At 39.0% G+C, this 17,363-nt stretch overlaps 1 protein-coding gene across 1 annotated transcript in view; it reads left to right on the top strand.

Moving 5' to 3' along the window:
• Nucleotides 1-17,363, top strand: part of tspan9a (tetraspanin 9a) — a 202,738-nt gene that overhangs the window by 16,048 nt on the left and 169,327 nt on the right. Inside the window, exon 2 of the mRNA XM_052061785.1 lies at nucleotides 1,471-1,528. The gene's annotated coding sequence lies outside the window, so the exon portion shown is untranslated. The remainder of the gene's footprint in view (nucleotides 1-1,470; nucleotides 1,529-17,363) is intronic.

The raw sequence follows: 17,363 nt of genomic DNA, 5'->3' as shown, positions 1-17,363 counted from the left end.
ACTTTGACTTTTGACCTCGAGTGAAGTTGTGCTTGCTGTCTGGTTATCCAGGGACATGTTTGACAAGTCACACATTTTAGCGTGAATACCAAGTGGGCATCAGGTTTCTGCACATGATCTAAGCGGAAATGTGTCTTTTTCAAGCCACTAAAGTGTAACTTGGGAAATCTATCAAATCTGTCTAAATATTGATGTGAAACACATTCCAAGTTTGGTATAATCCAAACAAAGGTCTGTCAAACGTTGTCCCAAATCATTGTCATAAATAATCAAGGGAAAAACAATGCCGAAATAGAACTTCCATACTACCATGAAGCATGCAGTTGTGAAACGCCTCACTGGCTTTGCATTTGAAATTAAATGAGCGAGACAAATGGATAAATAAATGCCATAACTCAAGCTGTCATTTGCTCATTTTTTCACTTTTTTTTAGCTGCTACTTTCGTCACATTTCGATTCCTCTTAACTTATTTTTCTGTACCGTGTAACTTTTTCCAGTAATCTGTTTCCAACGGAACTATTCATGAAAATGTTTCATGATACACCTGCTTTCTTTGTCTTTGTGGTTGCATTTCATGCCAACCAAACATTCACGGATTAAATCATGGTCAGAGGAAAAAAAAAGTCTTTATGCTGGATTTAGACCATCTGGTATTTTATGCGTGATCGTTCCCTGCTAAAGTCAGACAGCAACATTGCCTGGTGCATCCTTTGACATGGCCCACATGTCTGTTGTTAAAGAGTTCACAGGCCGGGGTATTGTCTTGTTTAGACTGTCAACTTCAATTTAACCCTTTAGTGGGCACTTGGTGAAGTACTCCTAAATTTATACGTTGTAAATATAAATGTATAATAATAATAATAATACACATTCCTACTGCTCAAAATGTATCAATTTTCTAATATTTTAAAATAAATGAATGAATGCAGTCATTTTGTCAGAGGCATAAAAGTGTTTTGAAATCTACTTTTAACTGAAATAATAAATATTTACGCAGAACCATACACGTGCACATGTAATTAAACACAACACAGCAATATAAATGAAATCACACTGTAATGAGTCTTAATTGGTAGGGACATTTCACATGTATTTACAGTGTTGTTTCAGTAGCTGTAGTCGGCAGTATCCATGATGGTATTCTGTTTTGTTCATCTTCCCTAAATTTGTGTAACAGACAATGTTTGTCTTTTCTGGTTGTTGTCAAAATATACGTAAGGATTACAGGCAAGCATGTTGAGTCGGAGTGGATCTATGTGCGTATGTCCAATGGCACATTTCTACTTGCAAGACTTGTTCTCCTTTTGGTTTTCTTGTGCCAGTGCCATCGGCCCGTCTGTTTATCATTTCCCTACCATCTACTTTCAAAAATATATTACATCATTGTTCTGTCACCCTTTTTTGAATTAGCGGTAGACTCAAAATGAGAAACTGGTCTTAGCATCTGTTTTTCTTCCTGTGTTTGACAGGCTGTCGCAGGCAAACCCGGTGGAACCATTTCCCTTGTTTTCAACTGCGTCTGAGCAGGTGAGGAATGACGCCAGCTCCCACTTTTTGCTCTTCAAATCCATTGACGCAGTCATGGCTGCTGATTCTGTCATTGCTCCTTGTTGAAAATAATCCATTCTAAGGAAAGACTAAGTCACTTTTTCAGGGTAAAAAATAAAAATAGTTAAGACAGAGTGCTTGACATATTTAATTCGGCACCACCCAATGTAAGGCTCAGGCCACAGCAGCATTAAAATAACGGCATCGGTAATTACCCAAATCTTTTTTCTGTCAGGCTTCTGTAGTGGCTAATAATACATTGGAGAAGACAAATTATATTTGAATGCTACATTCATATTATTATTTTTGCTAGAATATAATTATGGATTTGGGAGATCTTTTAATATTTCACACACACACACACACACACACACACACACACACACACACACACACACACACACACACACAAGGCAGATTATTATTTATAGATTCAATTGTCAAATTAAAGTTATCAAATAGCATTCGTCAAAAGAAAAAAACACTCATGCACGCATTGTGGTTGAATGTTACGAGTCCTTTAATTTCTGAGAGAGATGAATTCAGTTTGAAATTCCTTGTTTCTTTATAAAGCGGTACAAGACCAAGAGCCCAGTGAAATTGAAAGAGTCCTCTCGGTATTTCATGTTGATGGATGCCCTCTTTTCGTTTTTATGACAGGTGGTCTGGACTTAAAAAAAAAAGTTAATGATGTTCCATTATATAAATATATTTTGTATTGTAGTTGTGGGTGGTTCCAATTTGCTCTCCAATGTTTTATATTGTGCAGACTTTCCAGGAAGTGTATTCTTGAAACTTAAAGAAGGCTGTGTTTACTTTTTGGAAATGCTCAAACAATCCTGAACTATTACTGTTATTCGGGTCGATTTCAATAATAAGTACTTTAAAATAGACAGTCTTTATTGCTTTTTATTGAATAGTTATTTTATGACTAGCGAAATGCATTTTTCACATATGAGTAAGTTTTTGAAATTAATTGAACAGAAACGTTTTTAGTTTCGGAGTCAAAAATTGAGGGCAAAGGTTTCTCATCTCTATATCACTGCTGGTCATAAATACAGTATGTATTTTTCTTTCAAAGTGAAAACAAACAAACCTCCAAAAAGTTACACACACTTAGAATTTCAGCAGCTTTTGATTGTGTGTTACTTCATAGATGTGAAAGAGTGCTACCCACACTATCTACACGAAACCTTGTAAACATCACAATAGACGGATGTGATAATTTTTGCAGTGGAACTACTCTACACCCAAAGAGCCATGACGCTGACGCACCAGTAATTTTATATATATAAATATAAAAATATATATAAAAAAAATATATATATATATATATATATATATATATATATTTTTTTTTAATTGGCACCTTTCTGGGCAGGAAGAACGCCAGGCAACAATTTACAATTTCAAAGAAGCAAAATAAAACATGGAAACAATAATAATCCATCATCCATTTTTCTCTTGCGTTTATCCTCATTAGGGTTGCCGTTGAGCTGGAGCCTATTCTGGCACATTTTGAGGGAGTGGTGGAGTGGGCTAATATATTTTCAGTGTGAACAACACAACTACACAAACTGTAATAGCAAATATATTATTGTGATTTTTTTTTGTGATTGTGCGTGTGTTGTTATAATTAACATTGTCAACCTTAAAATAACCATCTAGTTTGGGGATTATTATACGGATAGGAACAGTCATAAATTAAGCCTCCAAAATGTGGAATCCAAGTAAGGTAATTTGTTGATGGATGTTAATGGATCTCCTGAATAGTTTTATTTTCTGTTGTTTTTTTTCCCAATTTATGTTGTATCTTCTTATAATAAATTCCAAATAATTTGTGTTGTCTGTGGAAGACAACTTGGGAAGGGTTCTAGGTCCCCACTGTGAGGTGTTTGTTAGAAGTGGGAAAATAAGACATTTTTAAAATCGAAATCTTGGACTTTGGTGATTGGTCATTCTGTGGTCATTCTAATGGAACTTGATTTCAGGGTTTCTTCATGGCCACATGGGACGGCTCTGATTCTGAGCTATTTTGACAAAATAACTGGCAAAGACCAATTGGTATTTTTGCTTGGAATATATTGGACACTGTTACTACTCAGCAAAGTACTTAATGATAGATGAGTCAGTGTAAAGTAGCGAGTAGCCAAGTTTGTTTTGATCTCACAGGAGACAATGATAATGTTGGACAATGTCAGGGGGGAACTTATGGGGGACATCCCTTCAGCAGCCTTGTTAAGTTATCCTAGAAATGTGCTTCTAGATTGTTGCGCTTCACTTTACTGACGGTAAATCTGCTTTTTCGATTAATAAAGACATCAGTCTGGCCTGCCCATGCAGCCATTCTGTAGGCAAATAACAGCCAAAGGTTGCAGCCATAAATCTGAATGTGAGTAGGAGAAGCTTCTGGTCATGCATGTTTTGACTTTTAAAGTCAAAACTCATTTTGTACTTTTCTCCAGCAGCATGAGTTGGAGTCTGCTCCTGACATCATGCGTCATTCCTTTCCTTCATTCTGTTGCAAAAATGAACTCGTAGTTTTGTAATCAAAGGATTTGAAACATGAATACACTACAATCACAATAATAACCAAAATGGTGAATTTAGTTCAATATTCGTGTTCTCGTGAAGGAAGAATTTTGGATACACCTTTCATATTCGATATGGTGCTGGATCTCATTCAAGTAATAGATTCTTTATTTTGAAACCGCACCTGAAAACTTCAAAATTAAAATTATTAACCTGCTTTGTAAAGTTTTTTTGAGAATTTGTCTTTCATAATGAGTTGGGACAAAATCTGAGAACATGTGCAGTAAATATATCTACAGTCAACGGAGTGTTGGTATTCCTTTAATGCAAAATTGTACATTCATTTATATTTGTGGTTATGTGTGATACAGTTAAGGTAATTTAGTATGTGACAGTTTGAGACGATAAAATGAGGAGTGTGAAGGCTTTCACTCGTGGCCGTTCAGTACACTGAGGATGAGGGCAGGGAGGGAGACGGCAGTCCTGCGTGGAGTAGAGCGAAACGGCACAGTTTTTCACAGGCCCAATTGATGTTCTCTGTGTAAAAAAATCATCAAAGCTTGGCCTCATTGCTCCTCGTCACCACAGAGGTCCCCTGCCTCAGCGTTTGATGGCTGTGTCAGCCCACCACAACACAACATCTATCGTAGGGCCAAATGGAAGACCCTGGTGTTAAGTCAAGGATACTGGATAATGGTGTGTGTGTGTTTGTGTGTGTGTGTGTGTGTATATATATATATAGTCTCTGATCCACTGGTTAAAGGACACTTTGATTCTCTCCTCTTTCATCTCAAACCGCTTCAAACAACAAAGCGTGTGACGGAAAAGTGGTTAGGACTGCACGACTGTTTGTGTTTTATGTTGTGTGTTGTGTTTATTATTTTACTTTATGTTAACTGTTTTGTAAAGCGCTTTGTTACAGCTGCCGCTGTTGTGAAAGCGCTATATAAATCAGAATGTATTGTATTGTATATATATATATATATATATATATATATATATACTGTATATAAAATATACAGTACATACAGGTATATAATGTAGAAATTGATGCATGTTTTGTGAATTTATTCTTTGCATTTTATTTATCCCAGACAGTTAACGGCTAGAAAAATGCAGTGTGTGTGTGTTTTTTTAAATTAACTGAATGTATAAATATGGATATTATTCCATCCATCCATCCAGTTTCCAAACCGCTTGATCCTCACTAGGGTCGCGGGGGGTGCTGGAGCCTATCCCAGCCGTCTTCGGGCAGTAGGCGGGGGACACCCTGAATCAGTTGCCAGCCAATCGCAGAGCACACAGAGACAAACAACCATCCACACTCACACTCAAACCTAGGGACAATATAGAGCGTCCAATCAGCCTGCCATGCATGTTTTTGGAATGTGGGAAGAAACCGGAGCACCCGGAGAAAACCCACGCAGGCCCGGGGAGAACATGCAAACTCCACACAGGGAGGCCGGAGCTGGAATCGAACCCGGTACCTCTGCACTGTGAAGCCGACGTGCTAACCACTGGACTACCGGGCCGCCCTGGATATTATTATTGATTTAAATTTGGGTTTTTATTTTTGGGGTGGGTTAAATAAAACTGTAAAACTGCATCAAGACTTTAAACAAAGGCATTTAAAAAAATGAGCGTTAGATAAGTAGTCACAGAGGGGAAAATGATACATGAATTGAGCATCCTCTCAAACCTTTGTATGGAACCTATATACCGGTATATATAAAGTCACATAACCACAGGCCTTACATTGGTGGCCCAGATTTGGGGTCAAATTAACTGACCAACAACAGTCAAATAATTTTGTGATGCCCGTAAACAAGTACAGTATTATGCAACATTTTGAAAATATTACCTTTGTATGACCTGTGTATTATTTATGTTTGCGTAGTGTGACAACAGAAGAGCGTTCAAACATGCTGATAGGTACGGTTTGGTCTTATTTCACTGGGATGCTGTAAGTCAGACAGCAAAGGCTCTGACGTTAACCTTGCCTTGTATGCCACCTAGTGACATTTGAGAGACACTACATGGCAAAAAAATCCTCATGCATATTTTTAGGTTTGATCATATGATGTGTCTTGGTTATGCCAATCACTGAGGCTGTAGCTATACGCATTAGAAAGATCGAACTGTCTTTGTGTCTTTATGAATAAAGTGTGCTTTTTTTTCTAAAGCAACCTCTCACCTTCGGTCCTCTGACCTACTGGTTGAAGACTTTGGAGGGGAGAGAGAGAGAGAGAGAGAGAGAGAGAGAGAGAGAGAGAATGTAGAACCTACCCCGCAGCTTTAAGTTGGAACGCAGACATTTGTGTGCGTGCGTGTGTCGCAAACAGTTGTCAGGGCGGCCATCAATCAATACCACAAAGATGGTGGCACACTAGTCCCGCAGTCCTTGAATGTAGTGCCAAAGCTTGTTCAAGGGCAAGGTTGCCACACTGATGATCATTTTGATCTCAGTACTGGCACGAGGCGTCAGTGTGACCATGTCACATGAACACACAACAAAAAGGAATACCTCATGTACTTTATGATTGTGCTATTTAATTCGTGGTTATCCCTGCAGGAAAACGGCGTCCTCTGTCACTGTCTTTCCTTTCCAGTGCTTTCCGCTATGGGATAACTTCAAGCTCTTTATATCATTTGCATAAGCCGACTTCGCAAATCTGTGCTTGCCCCTGTATCTTGCACAGCAAGCTTCCTTTTTAAAAGGAATCAATCATAAATGACTACATTACGCTCTCAGTCTATTTCAGGCTCAATGATGACATACATGATGAAAAAAAATTCAAATGATGTCAGCTCGTCATGGGATGTGATCTGACCTAATTTGGCAGCGATAACGAGTCGTCAACCCTGTCCTCCTTCTCTACTTCCAACAGTGGGAGCAATTCTTCAATCCTCTGTATTGATCCACATTTGGCCAAGGTTATGCTTTATCCACCCGCTTTGTAATGAACCATGATCAGTCTCGGTCCTTAGTGCTGATGAGCCCTGCACTTTGGGGTCAGAATTAGCATAGAGAAAGAGAGGAAGTGCAAGACCAGCTTGGTAGGTGGACATGCTTGGCATTTGGAGTACGGAATATGGAATGCTTGGGCAGGAAGCGCTGTGACAGCCGCAGATGCTTTGTGGTCAAACTTCACATGACTATCTGCATGCAGGAAAGCGTAAGGGTAATATTATCCCACCATGATGAATGTGAATGCTTGTGCATGGGCTAAATTTAGCCATGGCCTCAGGCAGGTTGAGCGTCACGGCAGGCACCATGTGGACTGAAGTGTTGGGGCACATACGCCGCTATTTAAAATAAAAGTCAAATGTAAATCACATAATGACTTCAGTTAAGTACGTTAAAATTGTTTGAAACTTGAATTACCAAAAGGACAAGTTTCTGCCGAAGTGTGCACCACTTAAACATGCGGGCCACTTTAACTGGCTTGTATTTGTTGTAGAAAAACTGTTCCATTTCACTTTATTGTCACGAGCGATGGGCAGGCTACTTGGAAAATGTCATACGCTGAGCCACAAGCTGTTCTACAGTAAATATAGCTGCACTACACTGAAGCTACTCACCACTGAAACATAACAAGCAAAGCTACAATAAAATGACAAAAGTACACGTGATTTCTGTGTGTACGACCACCATATGTGATCGCGAAAGTAGCTTAACAAATTAATGAAAACCTGTTTGATGTTGAAAACAGGGACTCAATGTTGACACTGCTGAAAAAAACTAGCGATGCACTCATTGTAATTGTGAGGGCCAGACTGACATAGATATTTTGAATTACAATATTTGTCAGGATGAAATTCAGATTATCGATTATCTTTGTCTTGTGTCGAATATGTAATTGTGTATGATAACAACATTAATAATAATGATAATTATTATTATTATTGTTGTTATTGTTGCTGTTTTTATTATGTATATTTTTTGATGAAATTTAAAAGAGCTAATATTTGGCTTATTAAATTGACTGAGCAAATAAACAAAAACAACCATCCACTCATGGACATATTCACAACTATGGGCACTTGAAAGCTTTCAGTTTACCTTCGAATAATGCTTTGAGGATTCGGGGTAAGCCCAAATGCTGTCCAAAGACAACCCATGCAACCTTCTTGTTACCTCTGCACATAATTTTCCCGCGGGACGAACGGTTCCAAATAAAGTGAGTTTCTGGGACGCAAGGAAATTTCTCAGTCAAAACAAAACAAAACCAAAAAAAACACTACGGTACATCTTTTTTTCCAGCAACGATCGCAGTTTGACAATCACCGCCATTGTTGTTTTGATCTCACATTAAGTAATCTCGCGTGACGAGATTTCCGTTGGGGATGAAATAAGAACCTATTTCTCAGCAAATCTTGTATGCCTGAATTATTTTAAAAAATTGCAGCATTTGTTTATAAGAAATAAACCTATCATCAATGTAAATTGTGTTGTTTGTGTTCTTATCATATGCAACTGAATAAGTAGACCATTTCATAATTCGAAATTTGGGACTCTCTAAATGCATAATGGGACTCATACTTTTCTGATCAACGAGTCCCTGCGACTCGCAGGGCTCAAACTGGAACATTATCACTGCCCATGCAAACACATGGAGAACCTGGAAACAACATTAGGCATGTGCCATGATTTGAACCCAGAACCTCTTGACTGTGAGGTAGAGCTGCTAATCACTATTTCACTGTGCTGCTTTATTAAATTCAACATAAAATCTCTTGTCAAGGAAAATTTGTGAACATATGAAATTGAATGTATTTATACAGTAGGAAGTGTCAAATTTTAAACATTGCTATCATCATACTACAAATGTTTTGTAAAACTGAGATCATCAAACAAATGGCTGGACTGATGTTTAACCGGTTAAAACTGCACTCGTTTTGAGTCATGATACACAATTGAATAAAGCAACATATGTACATGTAGTTTTATTTGATATTATTTGACATGGCCAAAGTAACAATTAAGTATCTTTAATTGTTTACTTCAAAACCACAGTGCATTTTCTTATTAAATATTGAAGGGTAATGTTTTATTGAAATATTTGCGCCAATTACTTCAATGTTTGCTTTCAAGTGGAGACTGTCGTTGTCACGATTGGATAGTAATCCTCAAGGTCATTTTTTTTCACTAAAATCTCTGGTAGCCTGTTCATAATAACATGTTTATTGCTTTATGCAGCTGTATTTTTGCAAATGAGGATGAAAGCTCAGCATCACACAGAATCCCCATCTGCAGTTTGTTGTCGCGCTTAGTATTCAGATATTCGAAGCGGATTGTGCATTGGCCATGAATAAATAAACAAATAAATAAAATAATAAGATATCCTTTATTTGTCCCACACTGGGGAAATTTACAATTACAATAATACATTGTCTCATAATTTTGTGTGTGTTAAATGAGCAACAGAATAAAATGCAACGTGTTGTTGAAATGCTACATGTGTGCGTGTTGCGTGACTGAATGCATTCTTAACAATTACCTCATTTTTTTTGCACTTTGTTTCCAATTTGTCTGTGGAATGGCTTTTATTTATCCCTGTGGTCTCAACTGTTATTTCATATTTCTTCAGCGCCATCAACAATAGTTGAGCCTGGCAGTGAGTACAGTTTTCATTGTTATTATATGACAGCTAGGGGACTATATATTTCCCCTTTAAGACATAACACAATAAATGAATGTTTGCAACAGTGCTAACAGGGCACCTGTTTTGCTCTAAAAATAGTACTTAATGAGTTAAAAAAAAAAGAAATCTTACATTTGAAAACTTAAAAAAAAAAATTTAGTCTGTTTATGAACTGCAATACTTTAATGTAAGCCACCTATCTATTTTTTGGGGAACTGTGGGCTTGTAAAGCCCTCTGATTACTCATGTGATTAAAGGTGTGAAGTAAACTTGGCCAACCACCTTTTGACTATTATTTAGAGCTAAAATTAACCCTGGCATACTTTTGTTTTTGTTTTTTTTGTTTTTAATACAATCCACCCAAGTTGACATCAAAATGTGTTTTCCATTGGAAGTGACTGGCAGGCTGACACACATTCATTTTTCTATTTGTATTTATGTGTGCGTGTGTACTGCTACATGCAGAGGACAACTCCCTCTTGACACCATTCAAATAAGTTGGCTTGCAAAAGGTTTTCAGTGATGTTAAAGACAGACAGATAAATTACCATCGCCAAAGGCTTACATTTTTATTACACATGAGCAAAATTCTATTGTTCTACCTCAACCTTATCTGAGCAATTAGATTTTATTTTTTTTCAAATAGGATATTTCTTTCATACAGTCGCAGGAAATGTGGTGTGTGTCAAATACTTGTCGTGGCTTTCTAAAACAGGTCATCACAAAAATGGTGTGTGTGTGTGTGTGTGTGCGTGTGTGTGTTCGTGTTCCTTTCTTTGGTGAAATTTGTTATCGGCGATGCTGCACGGTGGAAAAAACGGTCAGCACGTACACCCCATATTCCTGGTGTAGTCCTATTTCGAAGTCCCCTTTTGAACATCGCCATGTGAAGCGCACCGGGATCCTCCCACATTTCAAAAACAATCTTTTTAGGTGAACTGAAGCCTTGAAATCGTTTGCCTCGATAAGCCCTGTGATTGACTGCCGACCTGTCAAGGGCTTAATCACCGCTTGCCTGAAGTCGGCTTGGATTACCTGCGATAATAATCAGGACAAGTGGTCGTGGAAATGAATGAATAAGTTACTGGCAGAATAATTATGGATATTCCAACGTTTTGACTTTTCTCTCCTATTATCAATTGTTACCCCCCTCTGCAACAGCAGACTGAGAATAACTCCTGAAGTAGTTTATTGTCTAGACTCGGTGTCTCTGTCTCTGCAAATTTGGGTCAGAGTACCACTTCCGTCACAGGTGTGTTTGTTTTGATGTCTTTAGCTGGCTACATTGTTGTCACGACTCTCGGCACACCACTTGCTCAGTTCTTGGGTGGTCGTATCGCAGTAATAAATTACCAACGATCGGATTGAATGATTTTGTATGACTTAGAGTGTGCATTGAAAGCTGCCTGCCCACAGCGGGTATTTGCTGTGGATTGCTAACCTACCCATAATTGACCTTTTGTGGGATTTTGTCATGACCATCTTGATGTCATTCAAATCTTCAAAACGGGATTCCTTGATGACCCCCCCTTGATCTTGAGAGAAAGAGGGAAAAAAATCCCAAGAACCCAGATGGTGTGAGTAGGAAGGTTGCCCCAGCACCACAATGTTCTACTCATTCATTGTGAGCAGGCACATTTTCATGGTCGTACAGCCACGAGTCAGTGACATGCGGTGAGGTTCATGACTGGTGAGGGACTACTAGAGTCTCCGGAGTCGGATCTAAAAATATGAACCCAAAATAGAATATTAGTATTTTTTAATATATTTTTATTATTAATAGTTAATGTAAGGTTAAGTTTATTGTTGTTGGGCTGTTGTTGTTTTGCATCTCCGTTTAAAAAAAACAAAAACTAATTCATTTGGTCCCTATAATTTCATATGTGATGAAAGAGCAGATTTAAAAATTACAGACGCTTCCGATATCATGCATGTCTGTTTGTAACAAAATAATCCGTGTGAAAATCGGTAAAGAATTGGAGGAGTTATGATGACTTTATTGGTGCCAAACACAGTTACAGGTACCAAAATACAATTGAATGGAAGAGATCATCAGGGACTGCGATTGGCTGGCAACCGGTTCAGGGTCTCCCCCGCCTACTGCCCGAAGACAGCTGGGATAGGCTCCAGCATCCCCCCCCCCCCCCCCCCCCATCCCCATCACCCTAGTGAGGATAAAGAGGTTTGCAAAATGAATGAATGAAAGATCATCAGGGACTCTCGGTTCAAGACGGGATCATCAACCAGCTGAGGCTTCCTAGTGTTTATGTGTGTATGGACTTCTTCTACGCATTGTGTCAATGGACCACAGCAGTAGCAATGTACTCCTCCAGCGTGCACTTTGAGTTGCTTTTCTGGTCGTAAGAGTGACTAATTATGCCACACACAATCAATAAATATAGTAGACAGGCGGTTGAACGTCAGCAGCATGTGCAGTATATGTGTGTTTAAACACATTTATTGGCTATAGAAAGACAAACTGCAAAGTGTGGGTGCTCGCACCAACTGCTCGTTCACCTGCCAGTTGAGTAGAAGCACCTGGGGCAAGAGCCAAACTGTAGCTGGGTTTTTACTTTCTGCACCTCGATTTGCCACCTTTGTGCTTGAATCAGCAATTTAACCTATGCATGGTCACTGGCTGCATGGCATGTTCAATGCTTCTTTTCACTTCCTGCCCATGCATTTGAGCAGGAAATAGTCACTTTTAGCTGTTTTCATGATGGACTCATTCATAATTATTGAAATTATTATTGGGAAAGAAAATCAGTATACAAATCATGCTTCAAACTGCTATGCCTTCATATGCAGAGGAAGGGAGAGCAGGGGGCGGCACTGCCTCACTTGCCTACCTTACCCGCACAAACATGCCACAAATTATCTGGGACATCTCTCGTCTTGCATACTGAACGAACCAAATGCCGCTTAATACTGTTAATTGATAGTCTGGTCACACTGAAGGGGAAAGCTCATAGTTTTGAAATACTGTACATCTTTTTTGGCAGCAGTCCTGGAATTTTTATGACACTCCTCAGCCACAGACAGGGCTTAAGTGAACACTTTGGTCAGAATATATCTATATCTATATCTATATCTATATCTATATATCTATATCTATATCTATATCTATATCTATATCTATATCTATATATATATATATATATATATATATATATATATATATATATATATATATATATAATCATTTTTTTTTAATCAGACTTGCTGTGGATTCTTTGGCTTTCACATAGTTCTATGAGTCGATATGGACTCAAAGCTTAGGAGGAGGAGGAAACCTGGCATTTCATGTTGTGCAGAAACTTGCTTTACTGTTGTATTTGTTAGTTGCTCCATGTACAGCACTTTGTGTGCAGCGATGGCTGTTTGAAAGTGCTCTATAAATACAGTTGAGTTGAGAAACGGTGAAGGCCTGTTGTTGTACAGCAGGGGTGTCAAAATTATTTTTGGTGCGGCCACATTGTAGTTGCCATTTCCTTTGGAGGGCCATTATAACTGTGAAACCATATAAAGAAGTCAATCATTTCTTCAACTATTTAAGTGACTGTAATGAGGTGTTTGGTCACAAGCTCTCATCCATTGCATATGATAATTTTAAAATTATGTTACAGCTTTTAGGAAGCATAATGGAAGTTGACATGCCTGATTGGCTCGCGGGCCACATAAAATTATGTGGCGGGCCAGACCTGACCCCTGGGCCTTGAGTTTGACATCTTGGTGTACAGGAATGTTCCTGACACTGTGACTCGGTGTTCATTCAACATGCACTCTCTGTCATCTTTCCCCTTTTATTTGTGTCACATGTGTTTTGGCCGGACTTAGTTTAGCGCTGCAAATGCAGTCCAGTTGTATCTCCTGAGAGACTGATTTTCACTGTGTATACACGGTGGTCTTTGTACGCCTTCCACTACAATCCCCTGCCATCTGGAGTCACTATTGTCGATTTTTTTTTTTCGTGGTGATTTATGTTTTGTATAAAATTGGCAGCCAGGGTGTTTCAAATGGATTTCTGCTCACCAAACCCAGGACATCCAAGTCATAACCTCATGAGTCATTTATGCATTTCCTTGATTTCTTTCTCAGTCATCTTTTCCAGAGGCACTGACTCCATACTAAAGCCGGACTAAGCACGATACATGACAGCATTATGATGGTGACATTTAGGCTCATTGAGAATGAATTGAAATATACACATCTGGGTCGAGAGTGGGTGTTGCGTCACATTGCATTGGATCTCTCAAAAGCCAGTGAGAGTAGTGGTCACCAAGATACAGTGTGGGTAAACATTGGTCTGATGCCAGGAAGACAGTGTGGAACCCAATTTATCACACCACTTTGCCTGAGTTATACTGTGTTGAACCACAACCTTGTCTCTCCCACAAGACTCCCGCCTCTACTTCAATCATTCTTTCTAATTACAAAATGCAACTGTGAAAATACTAACATAGTAGTGTTATAATTAACGAGCATATTAAAATCACAGCCATGAAGCGTACCATTAAAAATCATCTGCTGCAAGCCACATGGGCCTTGCCAAATGGAAAAAAAAGCTTTAAGGGCTTCATTGTTTCATTGCTGTAATCCCCTATATGTCAATCACAAATTTAATAAAATATGCATGTTGAACACCATTTTTGAAAACTCTACTCTTTGTCAAGTACAAAATGCCCTTGCAATTTTTCATGTGAAAGTCAAGCCTCTTGCATTTTCATTTTGTTGCAGCCACACCTTTAAGGCCTTGCATCTGTGTTTGCCTCTTAGGGGCAGTATGGTGCCGTGCATCCATGGAGTACACACAATGAGATAAGAAGATTAAATTATCCGGTTTGGGAAGACGTTGTGCCTTTGAGTAGTGTTGTTTTCCTGTATGAATGTGTTTCCACAGTGTTTGTGTGTGATTTGAAGGAATATCACTTCATCAAGCTTATGCTAATTTCCCATTAGTATGTCAGTGGTATATTACTTTGGCTTTAGCTTTAGCACTAGCCTAGTTTTAAAAAATAATCATGTATTGTCTACAAAGTGTTCCACTGTTTCTTCTTTTGTGGAACTAGTTTTACACTAAACCTCAACTGAGTGTCATAAAACAGGTTAAAGGACACTCAGAATAATATACTCTACATGCTTGATGCGCAAGCAACATTGCATTCAGGTTACATTCTCAATGTCGGGGAACTTGTCAACGCACTGCATCGTTCTGCACACTCATTGTTTTACTTTTATGAGAATAGTATAAAGATGAAGAGAAGCTAAAAATGAACTCACTATAAAATTTCTATTAATCGTCCAGCCCTAATTAATAGGCAGCCTGAATGATGTTGCTCTACTCGTCACTAAATATCAGAGGACGATGAAGTGTAGGACATACAGTAATCCCTTGTTTATCGCGGTTAATGGGGACCAAAACCACCCGCGATAAGCGAAAATCTGCGAAGTGGTGACCAATTAACATATAAAAATACATGTATATAATTTAAGTCCGCAAATGGTCTGCGAGAAACTGCGAAAGTCAGCAAAAAAACAACGAGTTACATAGAGCAACCTATACAGAACTGTACTCTATGTATATAAAAATACATGTATATAATTTAAGTCCGCAAACGGTCCGCGAGAAGCTGTGAAAGTTAGCAAAACAACAGCGAGTCACAAAGAGCAACAGTACTGTACTCCATGTATATAATTTTGAATTTTTTTTTTTTTTAATGTTTGAAAAAATCCGAGATGCACTGAAGCCGTGATAAACGAACCGTGAAATAGCGAGGGATCACTGTAGTCTTGTCCCATCGACGGTATGATTGCGCCCTATGAGCAGTCAGTTCCAGACATCTCGTGTTTACCACGTCTGCCAAAGTAGTGATAAATTATCGCAACAGCAATGGGGGCGTTTGGAAAGAGGGTTTGTAAAAGGCAATCTACATTGAATTGTGTTCCTCTGTTGCTTATTTTCCTACTTATTACTCGGGGACAGTTAAAACGATTAGTGGCAGAGTGGAGAACAGGTGGTGAAAGAATGTGTAGGTTTTTCTATGAAGTGGTGTTTCCCCCAAAGTCACCGGAGTGGGTGGAACTGTCATGTATTCTCCAGCTTGCCCGTTCAACACTCGTGATCAGCAGGTGGTGCTCTCAAATGTCTGAACCTCTGAAAAAGAGACTTTGTTTTTACTTGTCAAGTTACTATTTTTTTCCTGACTCTAAGTCCCTCCAGAGAGTAAATTGAATTTTTGGAGGAACTTTATCTTACAGAAGCCCAGACCAAGAACAGTAGCACTTGGACTTGCACCCAAAAGACCGCTTCCCGAATTGTGGGAGGGTTTGCACAAATGCTCCGAGCGTGTAATGACTCAGTCGGAACATTCGGAAACTAAAAGCCTTGTACCATTGGCTTATTCAGAGTGCCCCCCCCCCCCAAAAAAAGTCACGTTAACACTCTAAATTGTGTGATTGTGAGTGTGATTGCCTGTTACTCTATGTGTGCCCTGTGATTAGCTGGCAAGCAGTTCAGGGTGTACACTGCCTACTGCCCGAATACAGATGCAAGAGGCACCAGCACCCCGTGACTTTGTGAGGATAAAATCATTCAGGTCATGGACGGAATGATGGACTTGTCTTGAAGCTATCCATCCATTCAGCCATTCATGATCTGAACTGTTTTATCCTCATGAGGGTCGCGGGGGTAATGGAGCCTATCCCAGCTATCTTCGGTCAGTAGATGGGCTATACACCTTGAACTGGTTTGCATGCCATTTGCAGGCCACATAATTGCAATTTGGGGGGCCTAACCTCTAATTTCCACACCGTTTGACCAATTCAAACTGTTTCAACTTCAAACTGTTAAACTCATCCCTGTTTGTTTTTTCTTCAAAATGTCAAAATCAAAGTCAAAAATGTAAAAAAAAAAATTGTCTAATTTCCACACTTTTTGACTCATCCTGACAGGTCCAATTTTAAACTGTTCAGCTCATTCCTAGAGCTTCTTTTCCCCCCAATTTCTTGTTTTTTTCCAATTCATTCTACCCATGCCAACTTGAGGCTGTTCAGTAAATACGACTTTCAGACTAAGAAGAGTCAGCAGTCCCATTCGAAATTTCCATTTTCTCGTTTATATATTCTCTCGCTACACTGCCACTTCACTGTCACACATGTTGCTTTCTCCTTTCTCTGTTCATACGTGCAAACACCCCTTAAACCTCACACGCGACACCCCATCTCAACAACAGTGTGTTGATATGTGCAGGCAAGGATGCCTGATACCTTGAAGTTGGCAATATTTTCTCTCTCCAATACAAAATGGCCTGGAGAGGAGAGGAGCACAAATTGAGAGGTGAGGGTGAGCTTTTATGCACTTCAGCTGGAATTAAGATGCAGAGATCTAACATTGCCAAAATGGCACATGCCTGCAAACACTCACAAACAGGCTGGATAGTGGCCTAGAAGGGCGTTGTTAGGCATTGGAATTCGTTTGCCACTGTAGATTTATCTGCACATGCTCAAATAAATATGAACACTCACATTGTACAGCAATGAGGGCCAATTGCTTGCCCAGTCTGTCAAATATTCTGTCAATTGGTATGTTGTGAAAGTTGAACAATAAAAAGCTTTGAAATTGGCTGTGACTATCAAGC

The sequence above is a fragment of the Hippocampus zosterae genome, chromosome 3, assembly GCF_025434085.1.
Source record: "Hippocampus zosterae strain Florida chromosome 3, ASM2543408v3, whole genome shotgun sequence".
NCBI classification, from domain to species: Eukaryota; Metazoa; Chordata; class Actinopteri; order Syngnathiformes; family Syngnathidae; genus Hippocampus; species Hippocampus zosterae.
Note: the sequence above shows the minus strand (reverse complement) of the source record. Positions and strands in the feature narration are given on the sequence as shown.